We start from the raw sequence: 16,304 nt of genomic DNA, 5'->3' as shown, positions 1-16,304 counted from the left end.
ATATCTCAAATCAAAGACCAAACTTTTCACTTTAAACAAAAAGTATAAAATTTATGGTACTTAAAGAAAGCAAATAGATGGATATAATAAAGAGTACTGGAAAATTCTTTAAGAGATGGGAATACCAGATCACCTTACCTGCCTCCTGAGAAATCTGCGTGCAGGTCAAGAAGCAACAGAATTGCACATGGAACAACAGACTGGTTCCAAATTGGAAAATGAGTAATCCAAATTGGAGTACATCAAGGCTGTATATTGTCATCCTGCTTTTTTAACTTATATGCAGAGTACATCATGAGAAATGCTGGGCTGGATGAAGCACAAGCTGGAATCAAGATTATCAGAAGAAATATCAATAACCTCAGATATGCAGATGACACCACCCTTATGGCAGAAAGTGAAGAGGAACTAAAGAGTCTCTTGGTGAAAGTGAAAGAGGAGAGTGAAAAAGCTGGCTTAAAACTCAACATTCAAAAAACGAAGATCATGGCATTTATTCCCATCACTTCATGACAAATAGATGGAGGAAACAATAGAAACAGTGACAGACTTTCTTTTCTTGGGCTTCAAAATCACTGCAGATGGTGACTGCAGCCATGAAATTAAAAGACACTTGCTCCTTGGAAGAAAAGCTATGACCAACCTAAACAGCATATTCAAAAGTAGAGACATTATTTTGCTGAAAAAGTTCCATCTAGTAAAGCTATGTTTTTTCTAGTACTCATGTATGGATGTGAGAGTTGGACCATAAAGGAAGCTAAGCACTGAAGAACTGATACTTTCGAACTATGGTGTTGAAGAAGACTTTGAGAGTCCCTTGGACTGCAAAGAGATCAAACCAGTCAATCCTAAAGGAAATCAGTCCTGAATATTCATTGGGAGGACTGATGCTGCAGCTGAAAACCCAATACTTTGGCCCCCTGATGTGAAAAACTGACACATTTGAAAAGACCCTGATACTGGGAAAGACTGAAGGCAGAAGGAGAGGGGGACGACAAAGGATGAGATGGTTGGATATCGTCACTGACTCTATGCACATGAGTTTGAGCAGGCTCTGGGAGTTGGTGATAGACAGGGAAGCCTGGCGTGCTGCAGTCCATGAGTCATAACGCGTTGGACATGTCTGAGAGAGTGAACTGAACTGAATAAAGAGTAGAGATCTACAGATTGAAAACAAAACAAAACAGAGTGAGAATCAGTGAAATTAAAGCTGATTTCTTGAGAGACTCAATGAAATTGATAAATATTTAGTCACATTAAGAGAAAAGAAGGCAAATTATACAAATTGAGAATTAAGTTGGGAACAACACTACAGGCCATGCAGACAATGGATAGAATAAAATTCCTCAATTTTATGTCATCTATGAGAAATCTACAATTAACATTAATTTTAGCATTATAAATTATAATTAACATTTAGTTGTGAAAAATTAAGCCCTTTCCCCCTACTATCAGGAACTCAGCAAAGAAGTTTGCAATCAATTTTTCTAGTTTTCTCTCCCATGCAATAAGACAAAACAAGAACTAAAAAAAAAAATTAAAGATTGGGAAAATAGTTGTAAAATTCTTGTTATTCCTAGAAGATTTGTTATGTAAGAAAACTTTATGGAGTCTAAAAACGTTTTAATAATCACAACACAAAAAACTAAAACACTAATACAGAGCTAATTTAGCACAGCAGCATAACATGAAATCAACATAAAATTTCTATTTCATTTATATTTTAGTTCTATGTACTAGTAACAAACAATTGGAACATAAAACTGAAATTACCATTTTTAACAGCACCAAAAAGTATCAAATATTTAAGAAAGTGTCTAAAGAAGATGTATAACAACAGTACACTGGAAATTACAAACATCACTAAGAGATGTTAAAGAACAGTGAAATAAATATGGAAAACTTCCATATACTGAAAGTCAGTATTATTAGGGAATCATTTTTCCAAAATTTGCCTGTGATTCAATCTTTGTCAAAATTAATTTTCAAAAAATAATTACCTGAGAATGCAAAGGATCTAACATATCTGAAATGATGTTGAAAAATATGTAAGGTTTAACCTAGATTTCAAGGCTTATGCTATAGCAATCAAGACAGTGTGGTATTGGATGAAAAATAATAGATCAGCAGAACATAATGGTTCAGAAATAGACTCACACACATATAGCCAAGTGATTTTATACCAAGGTGCCAGATCAATTCAATAGGGGGAAAGTATCTTTTTGAAAAAAATGGTACTGGGGAATTGTATGTTTATATGTGAGAAAAAAAGCAGTGTATCAGCAAACTATATACAAAAATAAGTTTGACGTGTATCATAGACCTGAATGTTAAACCCAGAAGTATACATCTCCCAAAAGAAACTATTTGAGGATATTTTGTAACCTTGTGTTGTGTTCAGTTGAGCAGTCATATCTGACTCTGCAGCCCCAAGGACTGGAGGAGATCAGGCTCCTCTGTCCATGGAATTTTTCCAGGTAAGAGTACTGAAGTGGGTTGCTATTCTCTTCTTCAGGAGATCTTCCTGACCCAGGGATCGAATCTGTGTCTTTTGCACTGGCAGGCAGATTCTTTACCACTAGTGCCACTGGATAGACTGGGCTATGACATTTTTCAACCTTAGGGTAGGCAAAGATACCTATGAGAGGAACACACACGAACACACACACATCCCTTAAACAGAAAAGAAAAAAACTTTTACCTGAACTTCATAAAAATTAAAAGTGTATTTTCATCAAAAGATACCATCAGGAAAACTAAGAGCAAGTGAGAAGTACAAAAGAGCTCTTAGGACCCCTGCACTAAGAGATATCACCAATCCTGGAATGGCTTCTGGCAGCCTACTGTCCCTTCCCTGGACAACTCAGCCCCTCTTTCTTACAGCATTTACCGCAGAGAGCTTATGACTGTAAACCCTTCTGCTGTCACTTTGAGATGTGTACGTATCTCCAGCAACTCAGTCTGTTTTTCTCAAGGACTTAGACACCATCATTTGCAATGTAATCATGAAAGATATATAGGGATTTGGTCACCCAGTCTCTGTGAAAGACCTAAGTTCCATAATTGCCAGCTAGCAGACATTGCTGGTCTAATCACACCTACATTGACCAACTCTTTGGAATTTTCACTCAAGTCCCTGCTGGCTTCCCCCCACTTACTGGATAAAATCTCTTTTCACCATTTTAGCTAAAGTTTGGCTTTGTTTATTTTTGACACAGTCCTAGAATGGGAAAATATTTATAGTACATATGTCTGATTAAATGTCCCATATCCTGGCATAAAAACAACTTATCCAAAGCAACAAAAAGGCATTACAAATAAACATATGTGTTTGTGCATGTGTATATGTATGTACAGACATACATATGTGGCCAATAAGCACGTGAAAAAAATCCTAATGAGATAAAATTTCACATTCAATATATTGGCTAAAATTTTTAAAAAAATGTTTGACTACACCAAATTTTGGCAAGGACATACTTTAGCAGTGGGGGTTTAAATGGTACAACCACTTTGGAAAATAGTTTGGCAGTTTCTTATAAACATACTTTACCATATGACCTGTCAGTTCTATTCCTAGGTATTTACTGAAAAGACATGAAAACAAATGTTTACAAACTGACTTGTATAATTTTATTCATTTATATCAACCTCGTTTATAATTGTCCCAAACTGGAAACCATCCCAAATACCTATCAACAAGAATGTAGATAAACAGATTGAGGAATATTTATATGATGGAATGCTCCTCAGCCACAAAAAGAGATTAAAAGAGATAAATGCGACAGCATAGATGCACCTCAAAAACATGATCCTGAGTGAAAGAAGCTGGATGCTGAAAGTATATACCGCATGATCCAATTTATAGAAAATAAAAGAACTGTCAAAACTAATCTTTGAACCAAATCACTGAGTGGTTGTCTTTAGATGAGTGGTGTGGAGACTGGCTTGGCAGAGGCTGGAAGAAACTTCATGGGATGATGGAAATACTTGATGGCTTCACTATGATGGTAGTTAGAGGGGTTCAAAAACTTGTCAAGTCATTGAACTGAACACTTACCACTTTATTACTTACAAAATATACCCTAATCAAAATCAAGATTAAACAAACAGGCAATTAGGAAGTAATTTCATAGAATGAAATGAGTGACTAGGTATAATGACTTTTCTTCTATACTGGATTTTTTTAAACAAATGTACTGAATTGCAATATAGAACACTATAAAATAGCTTTAGTGATTTAAATTATTTTAAAAAATATCCTCATTCAAATTTTAAATATAGCTGGAAAATTTATTCATCACATTGGCTGTTTTCTTGATTAACATAGGATTATATAAAAAGCTGAGAGACTTGGATAAGTCTTGAAGATTCTCAGTTGTTGAAATGAGAGACTAAAATACACTTAGTGAATGTTAAGTCAATTTAACAATCAAATTAGATCATAGTATTAGCTAATGTACTGAATGCTTATGATGAGCTGGGTGGTCTGCTAAGTGGTTTACGTATGTCAAATACTTCATTCCTTTGAGGTAGCTACTATCTGCCTACATATGAAGAAACTGCAGTATGGAGAGGTTATATAACTTGCTCAAAGCTATAAAGCCAGTAAAGTGTATAGCCAGGATGCAATGCCAGTTTGGCACCACTTCTATAACTGCATGGCATTGAAATATAATGTGTGAAATATCAAATGACTCACATGCAAATAAATGTTATTTAATAAAATTTTATTTTCCTGTTCATTCACTCTATGTCAGGTAAGGTGGTGGGACCAGGGGCAATCAAAGATGCTGCCTACTCCAGGAAATTTAAATGTCTGAGTCAAGGGAGTGTTGCAGTATTTGCAGAGTGCCATGGGAGCACATATTATCTAAGTTGTATATGACTTAATCTAGAAGTTGATATTTACTCTGGTCCATAAAACATGAAAAGTAGTGTTCCAAGTGGATAGAATGACATGTGCAGAGGTGGGGAAAGGGTGTTGGAAAGGACTTGTATTTATTTTAAAGGGGATGTGAGACAATACAGTAAGATAAGATGCTGGAAAGATAGGTGGGGACTAGATCATGGACAGTCTTGACTATCTATTTGAAGATTTTATCTTGTATTCCAAAGATTACAGACTTTCTTAAAAGTATTTTTCCACAAGGGGAAACTTATAGAGGATCCAATACATAAAATACATCAAAAAAATCATCTCTGGTTGAAGTGGAGGCAAGGGCACAATTTTAATAGACCCAAGTATTTTCCATCACCCAACCTCATCAACTTTATTTGTTCTAGAATAAAATATTTCATCTTTCATGCTAAGGACACTCACCCCTTATGAGCCAGAATGAATGTCATATGTTCTGTTCAATTATAGTACATTTAAGAAGAACATGTGCAAAACAGTACTGTAGACAATGGATAGTCATTTATGAGTTTTAAATCGGTTGCAGATGAGCATCAGTGATCATACTTTTGGTTGAGAAAAAGAGACTATAGTCAAGAAGGACCAAGAAAATCAGCGATATAATATGACGGTGGCAGAAATGGAGAAGCCAGGTAATAAACATTATTGAAGCCTGCAACCTGATTAGAAGAGAAAGAGAAAGGAAGGAGTCCCTTTCTTGGTTGGTATCATTTCCAGAGAATATTATACTCATTACAATGCAAGGTTTATTAATAGAGATGAAAATCATGAGTTTTTGGAATTCATCACTTGTTATTAATTTGAAGGCAAAAATGAAAAGAGGTATCCAAAATTGATATTCAGGATTCACTATTAAAATGTTCATAAATATCCTTTTGACATAACCCAGAGAGAGCAAACACTTTTGAAAAAAAAAAACAAAACAGCAACGCAAGAAGATTAGAATAAGGAACTCTAAAGCAAGTTGTTTTGAACTGAATAACTCTGTAAGAGTGAGCTTGTTTGCCCAGGAATATACTTGCTGTGGTTCTAGCTCTAGATGGAACAAAAAGCACCTCCCAGTCTTTTCACAGAATTCGTGGGTGGAAGAGGAAGAGGAGGAGGGGAGGATGGGGTCAAGAGATGTTTATAGTTTCCTACTCAGATGGCAACACAAAATGCTCCTGTGCTCCTGACAGACAAACAAATTAATCAGGATTGTTTTTTTATTATTATTTTTTCTTACCTTGACCCAGTCCTGGCTTCAAGATCCTTCTCAATTCAGCATGGCTACTATCAATTCTAGTCTGCACAGGAGATAAAGCTATTTGCCATCTCTGATCTGGAAGATATATATTGAACATCCAGATGGGAAACATGAGTATGATTTTCAGGAGGGTGAACAAAAGTAGAAATATGTATTTGCCAATAATCAGTACAGAAATGGCCATCAGGCTATGGGTGCGAATGAGATCACCCAGAGAGAGAGTCCGTCTTCAAGGTCTAAGGACACTTCATTCTTTGAGGAAAAGAGGGCATGCCTTCTGTTTCTTTCTGTTGTCCCTAGATTGAGTGCAGGGTTTAGCCTTGGGGGTTATTCACTTATTTCTTCAATGTCTCAAGCTTTTTCTAAATATGGACTGGAATCACCATAACTGAAGTACCGAGGGTAATGATTCTCAAAGCATGTTCTCTGTAGGAGCAGGACCAATAACCACTGGAAATTTGATAGAAATGCAAAATGTTAGGCTCCACCCCAAACCTACTAAATCAAAAATCCTGGGGATGTAACAGCAATCTGTGGTTTCATAAGCTCTCCCAGTGATTCTGCTTGTGCACATGCTCAGTCACTTCAGTTGTGTCCAACACTTTGCAACCCTATGGACTGTAGTCCTCTGTCTGTGGGATTCTCTAGGCAAGGATACTTGAGTGGGTTGCTGTGCCCTCCTCCAGGGAGGAGGGATAGAAACTGCATCTCCTATGTCTCCTGCATTGGCAGGTGGGTTCTTTACCACTAGCATCACCTGGGAAGTCCCCCAGTGATTCCAATGCACACCCAATTCTGAACACTGATGCCTCTGGCTGACACAGATAAGCCTATCTATTATATCTCCCAGGACCAATCTGAGGTCTATCTTGTCTCATTCTAGTTAATTTTTACTCACTTAAATATGGCAAGATATAGACATACCATTCATATCTACAGGTTAATAATTCTCTTGATTTCCTTTAATCAAGAGGAATTCTCTTAATCCTTTATTTAACTCAAATGTAACAGAGCTTTATTCTACAGGCTGCCTCTAATTGCTAATGATTGAAGAATTATGTCAGGAAAAATTCTGGGGGAACACATAGGGTTTGTGTGAAAGAGTGCTGTGACTAGTTGGTTAGATGTGCCATGGGGTTTATACTGAATCTTCCAATTTCCTACAAGAAGATCAACCTTCTCAATGTACTATAAATGAATAAATATATATATGCTCCACTTTTCTCTTTACCTATGGCATCTTCTTCTAATTCCTAATCATAAATTAGCTCACACACAGAGCCTTTTTGGCCTGAAATTCAGAAAAAACATGTGAAAAATAAATAGGGGGCATTTATAAACCACCAGAATAATTTGCCATAATTATTAGAATGTAGAAGGAAGTTCTATGTTGTTATTTCCCTCTATGTGTTCAACCCTAAATCATCTTAGAGTTTGTTCAGCATCATGGTGAAACTTGTTTAGCTCCTGGCTTTATGCCAGCAAATTACACTAAGGATATTTTTGCATATTAACCTAAGGACATATTTTATTGAACATCAATTCTAGAGAAGCATTGCAAATGTGGGAAAATAGCCAAAGGATTTTTAAATAATTTATGACATCGATGCAAGCAACAAATATTTAATGAGTATTAAGTACTAGGTATTGTGTTAAGGCTTAGCAATCAGAAATGGATCATCCTTAGTTCATGCTCCCAGAAACTTGAGAAGCATCAAGGAGCCCATGATAGCTCACCATGCTAAGGCCTGTGAGAGTAGTAAGCCTGAGTATCAAATGGAGGAGACGAAGCATCCACTATACAGTAAGAAACCTTTCAGATGTGAACTTTCAAAGATGGACATTTAACTATAAACCCTGTAATCGGAAATGTTCTAGATGAATGCTTAGGGGAAAAACATGGGGAAAAAAAATATTGAAGGAAGCACAAACCAATATCTGATGTAATATGTGGTGACTTATGGGGGAGGTAACATTCATTCTATAAAAACTGAGCTATCCTAAAAATTAAAAAAAGCTACCTCTTCTACGAAAAAAAAAAAACAAAAAAACAAAGATGCAAACATGTGCCAGCTCCTGTATGCCAGCTATTGTACTGTACTACTTTTCAAAGTACTATACTGTAAGATTTCAAATGTTTTCTATTTTTTTATGTAGTATTTGTGTGAAAGGTATTATAAACCTCATACAGTGCAGTACTATATAGCTGACTGTATTAGTTGGATACGCAGGTTAAATTTGTTGGACTTATGAACAAATCAGACTTATGAACACACTCTCAGAATGGAACTCATTTGTATGTAGGGGACTTATTGTATGTGAAGATAGGTTGGGAAAGATAGAAACTGAGTGCTTTGGGGAAGAGGCAGAAAAAGAACTGAGCCTGGAATGGTAGATATGAGTTATAGGGAAGATGGGGGCAAAGAAAGAACAGGCTAGCAGAGAAACTGTGAAAAGTTAGAGGTGAGAAACGACATGAGATTTTATTAATTACATGTAGTGTCACATGGCTAGATATGAAGATGTGTCAGGAGGGGAGGAAGAAGAGGGTATAATGAAATGTAAGCTGCAGAGAAGAGTAGGGGCAAGAACCAACTAAGTCTAGGGGGAAAGTTCATTTGAGGACTAACTAGCTTTGAGTTAATTTTGATTTCTGCTTTGCCATCATTTCTCTGTGCTACTGTTCAGAGCAATCCTGGAACAGTTCACTCCACATCAATTTCATCCATTTGGAAACTGGTCTGGTAAATATAGGTTCAAAGAAATTACTTTGTCCTGGAAAATTTTGAGGAGTGAAGGTTGCTGGCGTGTGTACATGGACATTTCTTTCTGGGAAGTACTGCTGTTAGATATGGCTGCTAAGTTTCTTCTGGTGTAATGTGGGCAATTTCCTGCCTCCTTGAATTTTGTTAAGTGTTAGTTAATGGATTTTAGTGGACATAGAGGGACCCTTTCAGAGCCCCACATTCTCAGAAGAAACTTCCATTAGCAAATCTTACCTGGTTCAAACATTCCACTGACAGAGCCCCTCTGAACCAGTTGGGGATTTCATTCAGTTGCTAATAACAGAACTGAAACAGAGGAGTAAACAAACTGGGTGTGATTTTTCTTTTGACAGAGTCTACAGGTAGGAGCTCTGTGCAATCAATGTCCTAGGCTGCTTCTTTCTTTCTGGTCTGCTTCCTATAGCCTGTCTCCCATCAACAAGGTCAGCTTGTGATTTCACTGATGGTCACTGCAACTCTAACTATCTTGTTTCCCTTGGGGGAATAAAAGGGGAAGAAAGAGTGGGTAGGGGCAAAAATCTGCTTGCCAGCAGGCTCATATCCCTCTGACAGTTTTGTTCAGAAATCCTACCCAATGACTTTGACTAATAGCACACTGGCCCGAACTGTCACATGATAGTTCTTGCAAAGGAGAAAGGAAATATTTTGTAGCTGGTCGTGTTGCTATCCAAAGTAAAATTGTGGCATCATAAGGAATCAAGAGATTAAGTTTATTGGACAAACAATTCAGAATCTCTACCCATATCTAAGGTTCAGCCTGAAGTTGGCATCTGGATCTTGTATCTCTGACTGCTAATTTTACTCCTCCTCTTTCTGTCTCTCAAAATGTAAATGCTCTGCCAGAATCCTCCAATTCTACAGCTCCTCCTTTGTGTTTGTTATGTTACCAGTCCTATAGTACTGAGCCACTTGCTTCTTATTCTTGTTCAGTCGTTCAGTCCTGAATGACTCTTTGTGATCCCATGGACTGCAGCATGCTAGGCTGTCCTGTCCTTCACTATCTCCTGGAGTTTGCTCAAACTCAAGTCCACTGAGTCAGTGATGCCACCCAACCATCTCATCCTCTGTTGTCCCCTTCTCCTCCTGCCCTCAATCCTTCCCAGCATCAGGGTCTTTTCTAATAAGTTGGCTCTTCACAACAAGGGGTCAAAGTATTGAAGTTTCAGCATCAGTCCTTCCAGTGAATATTCAAGGTTGGTTTCCTTTAGAATTGACTGATTTGATCTCCTTGCTGTCCAAGGGGCTTTCAAGAGTCTTTTGTCTTGTTAGAACACTTCTTTTTTTATCCTCTCTTCTATTTACCACTAGTTTTTTTTTTTTTTTTCTCAAAATCATGTCTGGATATTCTTTTTTTTTTATTTTTTTTTATTAGTTGGAGGCTAATTACTTCACAACATTTCAGTGGGTTTTTTCATACATTGATATGAATCAGCCATAGATTTACACGTATTCCCCATCCCGATCCCCCCTCCCACCTCCCTCTCCACCTGATTCCTCTGGGTCTTCCCAGTGCACCAGGCCCGAGCACTTGTCTCATGCATCCCACCTGGGCTGGTGATCTGTTTCACAGGCAAAATACTCTCCGACATAAATCACAGAAAGATCCTCTATGACCCACCTCCCAGAATATTGGAAATAAAAGCAAAACTAAACAAATGGGACCTAATGAAACTTAAAAGCTTTTGCACTACAAAGGAAACTATAAGTAAGGTGAAAAGACAGCCCTCAGATTGGGAGAAAATAATAGCAAATGAAGAAACAGACAAAGGATTAATCTCAAAAATATACAAGCAACTCCTGCAGCTCAATTCCAGAAAAATAAATGACCCAATCAAAAAATGGGCCAAAGAACTAAACAGACATTTCTCCAAAGAAGACATACAGATGGCTAACAAACACATGAAAAGATGCTCAACATCACTCATTATCAGAGAAATGCAAATCAAAACCACAATGAGGTACCATTACACGCCAGTCAGGATGGCTGCTACCACTAGTTTTAATGTATATACTCATGGAGGTGCACATATACATCCATGTATGTAAGTGCTTCTGACTGCTCTGAGCTCATGCATAAACTAGGTATTATTTCCTGAGGCAGGTATAAATGTTTTGTCTTTGTGTTTTACAATCTCCTTTCATGAAAAAACCTCAATTGCTTTCCAAACCCTCCTCTGCCTTTGGAAAATTACCCATGAAGAAAACAGTGGGTTTTCCCATTTGTCAGCAAATTAAATAAAAAGTTGAAAAAGAGACCCATGTCTTTCATAATTAGAACTTAAGTTTACATCTGTATCCTGGAAATTAAAACTTTAAACACAATTTCATCAGGGCTAATTGAAGGAAAGTTGGTGGTTGTGTGTTCTGGCAAGAGGTTCTTTGCAATAAGATATTTAGAAAAGATGGAAGGATGATTTCACAGCACTGTTCTGAGTTCAGGGGAAACAAACTTCAGCTACTGGCATATTGAATATTTTATCAAGTCTAAATGCCCAAATTTAGCTCACTCCCTGGATATTGCCTTCCTTTATTCACTTGGAGATAGACAAAAATGAAATTATAAAATTAAATGACACACATCTATGTGTAATGTACAGAGTCATTCAGAATAAATACAGGTCATGCTGTCTTCAGAAAAGGTTATGATTTTAAGGTTCTCTGATGTCTAGCTCCTTGGATCTGAAGAAGGGAACATGGGAGGTAATCATTTTCAAAACCAAACAGGCAGGTAGGAAATTTCTTTATGAATAAGAGGAAATGTCTGGCAAAAAATGAGGGTGATCCCAAGGTATCTCTTGGTCTATTTCCTGTCTTGTTCATTCACAACCCTATCTATACTCTGGCTTATTCCACCACCTTGCATCCTCTTTCATCCTCCCTCACCCCCACCCACGGAAAGAGTTAGAAAGTCAGTTGTACATACAGTATTTCTTTAAGTCCTCCCAACTAACTCCCTTTCCTAAAATAATTTCACACATAAATGTAATGGAATATAAACTTACTCTATTTTAAAAATTCTTAGAAGATACAAATCCTGAATTTCCAATGAGAAGATACATAAGAAAGCATTTTGGATTCTGTAAAGTATTACCTAATTGCAAGGAATTGTTCTTTCCACATAAAGGTTGAATTATGTGTGTAGTGAACACTCATCCACCTAAGTCACATGCATACACACATTTCTGCATGAACACACACACATGTGCAATCCTTTAATGTACATGACTGTATTTCTGTTTGAGTTCTAGAATTGTCTTCACTAGATTTAAATACTTTATGAATTTTTACTTTAATAGAAAATGCCAAATTGCAGTATATATACAAAACTATACACTTTTACCAACAGTTCACGAGGTTGCTTATTCCCGCATATTTTCATTAATAGTGCTTATTAGCAAACATTTTTGCTAATCTCCAAGATGAGAAATGGTATTTCATTTTCTTTTGCATTTTGGTATTAATGAGGTTGAACATTTTTATGTTTATTGACAAGTTGCATCTACTTTTCTATTAATGAACTGTTCATATTTTTTTTTTTGCATTTTGTTGCTGGGTTGTTTGCATTGTTTTCCCGTATTTTCAGTGATAAAGAATTTGAGAAGATAGAAAAATGATTGTGGAGAAGACGTTACAGGCTCGAGAACTGCTGGAGCACTGGCATGATTGCATGAAAGTGCATGGCAGTCCAAGAACTGTCAAGTTGGCCAGCAGGTCTGAAGTGCAGGCTAAGTGAAGGTCATGGGAAATGGCATGGGGAAAATTGTTGTATGTTGAGCCAAACTGATCAGGTTAACACTATGCATGATTCTGGGGAAATTATTTCTTGATGCCAAGGTGAGAGTCTCTGCACACAAGCAATACTGTGGGTTCTTAGGCTGTGGACCACTGTTTCCTAATTACACAGTGAGACATTCTGGGTACCTTATCAAGGTGAATGATGAAAATTTACTTGGAAAATAAGCAGCACTTCAGCAAGCAGCTGGACTACAAAAACATCACCTGAAGCAGCACACATGCTCTAAGCAAGCCCCCAGCTTGGGTGGTCAGTGAACCTGGATTAGCTTCAGATTGATACTAACTCACTGGGTGACCTTGAGCAAACCCTATCTTCAATTCTCTGGACTGACTCCTCATGTTCGAAATTCAGTAGATCAGACTTTAACTGCTTTCTCCATTTCTAAATCCTGCCACTTACGTATGTTCAATTCATTGGATAGCTCCACTGTAGGACAGGACTTGACCTTAATTTGCTTAATATAGAACATGAAAGATGGCTGAGAATACTGCGGTCATGTCTGTGTGCTCCTTTGAACCCCATTCGGTTCCTGCCAATTAACCAGAGAAACCATACTAGTAATTTTTTCAGTACCTTTCCAGGGATAAAAGAGAAAAATCTGAAATTTTCAGGGTCATGTTACCCTTCTAGTTTTAAAGATATGAGTACAATTTTCAAGTCTTCAGAAAACTCTCTAAGCCTTTTATACATTCTCTTTGCATTTTCTCAATCAATATGTTTTGAAACCAAATTGCTCCTTTGTCATACATGTCAAGTTGTGTGCATCTTCTTACAAGTATAGTATCAGTAAACAAGTTAGAGAAGAGTGAGATTGAGGCATGCTGTGTTGGAAGATTCAGGTATGATTTCACTATTCCCTAATGGAAAGTTTCTTGCATCACAATCTATATGAGATTTTTTTTAAAGTTTTGCTTGTTCTTTCATACATAATTGGTAAGAAAAATTGTTTCTGGATGGCTACAAACTCATGAATACATTCATTTTATTTTAAAGTAATAAAAAGAAATTAAATGAAAAACAACAACTGGCAAAATGAGGGATCTAATATTTGTACAACCACACTTGTAATCTTCAATTAGAGAATTTTTTAGAATTTTATAGTCTCCAGTATTGGCGGATCATTTATTAAAATACATAAACCCTTTACTTTCAAATACTTTGTTACCATCACTTTTAATTGTTAGATGACAAATTTTGGTCACAAAACTGTAAAAATTTTTCTATCAATTTCTTTACCAATATTCGTGACTAAGCATCAACATTTTTCAGTTATTAAAATCAATGCAAATCTCTCATAATTAAAGTGCTCTGTTTTATTTAAGAGAATTTTTCTCCTCTCTGGAAATGTTTTATAGACTATGCATAAATTCTGGCTAATGCCATATTTCTATGTGTGCTCAGGAAGTTAAAATCTGTAAGAGAATTTTAATTCATGATCTCTGATTCTTGATCTTGATTTTAATTCCTGAACCTTAAATTAATACCACAAATGAAAACAAACAGAAACCTTCCTGATTATGAAGTAGCTAGAAGGCTTTCCTTCTTAAAGTATTCCAATGGAACTAAGTCAGGATATTTACACACTCAAGAAAACACTGCTCTCCTATGTAGGATCTAATGTTATAAAAACAAATTGCTTTTTTGGTGTGTACAAGGCATTTGAAAGGCAAAAGAAAGCAATTTGTTATTCACTGACATTATCTGGACTGAAGCAAAATTTAGTTTCCCTTGTCAAATGGATATCACAACTTTCTATTTAGTCTAAACTGGTATATCACAAAGTCAACCCCAAAGCAGTTTGGGAGATATGGAGACCCTCTTTTTTTTTCCCTCAGTGAGCCCATCAGACTCAAGGTTACAAGACAAACAGTGAAGGCCCTGGGAAGCTGTAGGAGAGGCAAGAATATGGTGGGGTTCACAGAACAGGGAAAGGCTAGCCAGCTGTCCAGAGCTCCTCTGAGTCAAAAACCAATCAGAACCAGAGGTTTTAAGAGACTTGGGAGAAGTCAATACTGTTTTCCTGAATAGGGCTGTTGCACCAAATGGATGAACATGACAGCTCTAGTTAAGCACACAGTCACCAAGGATTTCCCCCTTTGCTGATTTTTGGCACTATGACTGGAAAAGTCTATTGACAGAGGAGCACTCCTCACACAAAAGAATCTGGCTGTTGTCTCTACAGTGAAATTTTTCGACACAAGCTATGAGTGAAATAGGTCTGCACTATCATTCAGAAAGGCTGCAAATTTCAAAGATGCCACTCTCATTAATACCTTCCAGAAGAAAATTGAGAGACGTGACAGATAGCTATCCTGTTTGGATTGAGTTCTGAGATCAACCAATTTACAGGCGATCTATTTCAATTTCCCCAAGTCCATCCACAGTTTAACTGTAAGTGCTTTTTAACCTCAATCACTAAAAAATAAAGCTGGGAAAACTTATTAACAACAACGACAACCAAGAAAAAAAAGGGGGGGGGGCAAATAGCACCAACTCTCCATCCTGATTCCTACTCTGATCCTGAAATAGAAGATTTTCTTGAAGTGTAAACTTTGACAGGGCTCATGTGTCAGAAAATGGATATTACAATGGTGACCTCTCCCAGGTCAACATTTTAACTGCTGGTCAACTGCTGGGCCTCCAATTTTATTAATTTGCTTCTTTGTATGAAGTGAAATTGTTAGTCACTCAGTTGTGTCTGACTCTTTTGCGACCCTATTGACTGTAGCCTGCCAGGCTCCTCTGTCCGTGGGATATTTCCAGGCAAGAACACTGGAGTGGATTGTCATGCCCTTCTCCAGGGGATCTCCCAGACCCAGGGATCAAACCTGGGTCTCCTGCACTGCAGGCAGATTCTTTACCACCTGAGCCACTGGGTACCCTCCCCTTGCTTCTTTATATAGGAGAATTCAAGATGGGGTCAAAATGAAGCTCAAAGCATCATCTGAAGTAGTAAACATATGGTCTCCTAAAAATTGTGCTCTTCATTGCACACTCCCATCCAGAAGCTAGGGGAAGACTGTCTTCTCACTGGTACCTCCCCTTTAAAGTTCAAGTGAAGTGGAAATGAAGAACTCAGATTTCATTGTCTAATTCATTCAGTTTTACTTGGGAAAATAAGATGTGTCAAGCTCAGATGACAAGTCATTTATCTGGCCAGTTAGTGCTTACCCAAGCAAAATTATAACCCATCTACTTTAAATAAAATATTTTTATTTCCCAAGTTCTGAATAGTAGACAGCCTATATTTTTTAAGTGGCAGAGAAAATGACAATATTCAGAATAAGAAAATCCTGAATACAGAGGCTGATGCCTGCTGTATCTTTTCTTGTTCTAATCAGGGTTATATAATTATAAACAATTTTAAGACATGTTTCTACATCCCCTATATTGCCATCATGATTCAGATGTGATATTGTTCATAGTACAGTCTGAAAAGGAGCCCTAATATATACCATATACAGCTTCATGTGAGGAGTAGCACCTCAAAGAAACCTTCAATTAAGTGAACAGAAGTGGAGTTTTACGTGTACCAGGAATGTGGGGAGACACACAAAA

This window comes from Cervus elaphus, chromosome X, assembly GCF_910594005.1.
Source record: "Cervus elaphus chromosome X, mCerEla1.1, whole genome shotgun sequence".
Classification (NCBI taxonomy): Eukaryota; Metazoa; Chordata; class Mammalia; order Artiodactyla; family Cervidae; genus Cervus; species Cervus elaphus.
The sequence above is the reverse complement of the archived record's forward strand: the minus strand, read 5'-3'. Positions refer to the sequence as shown.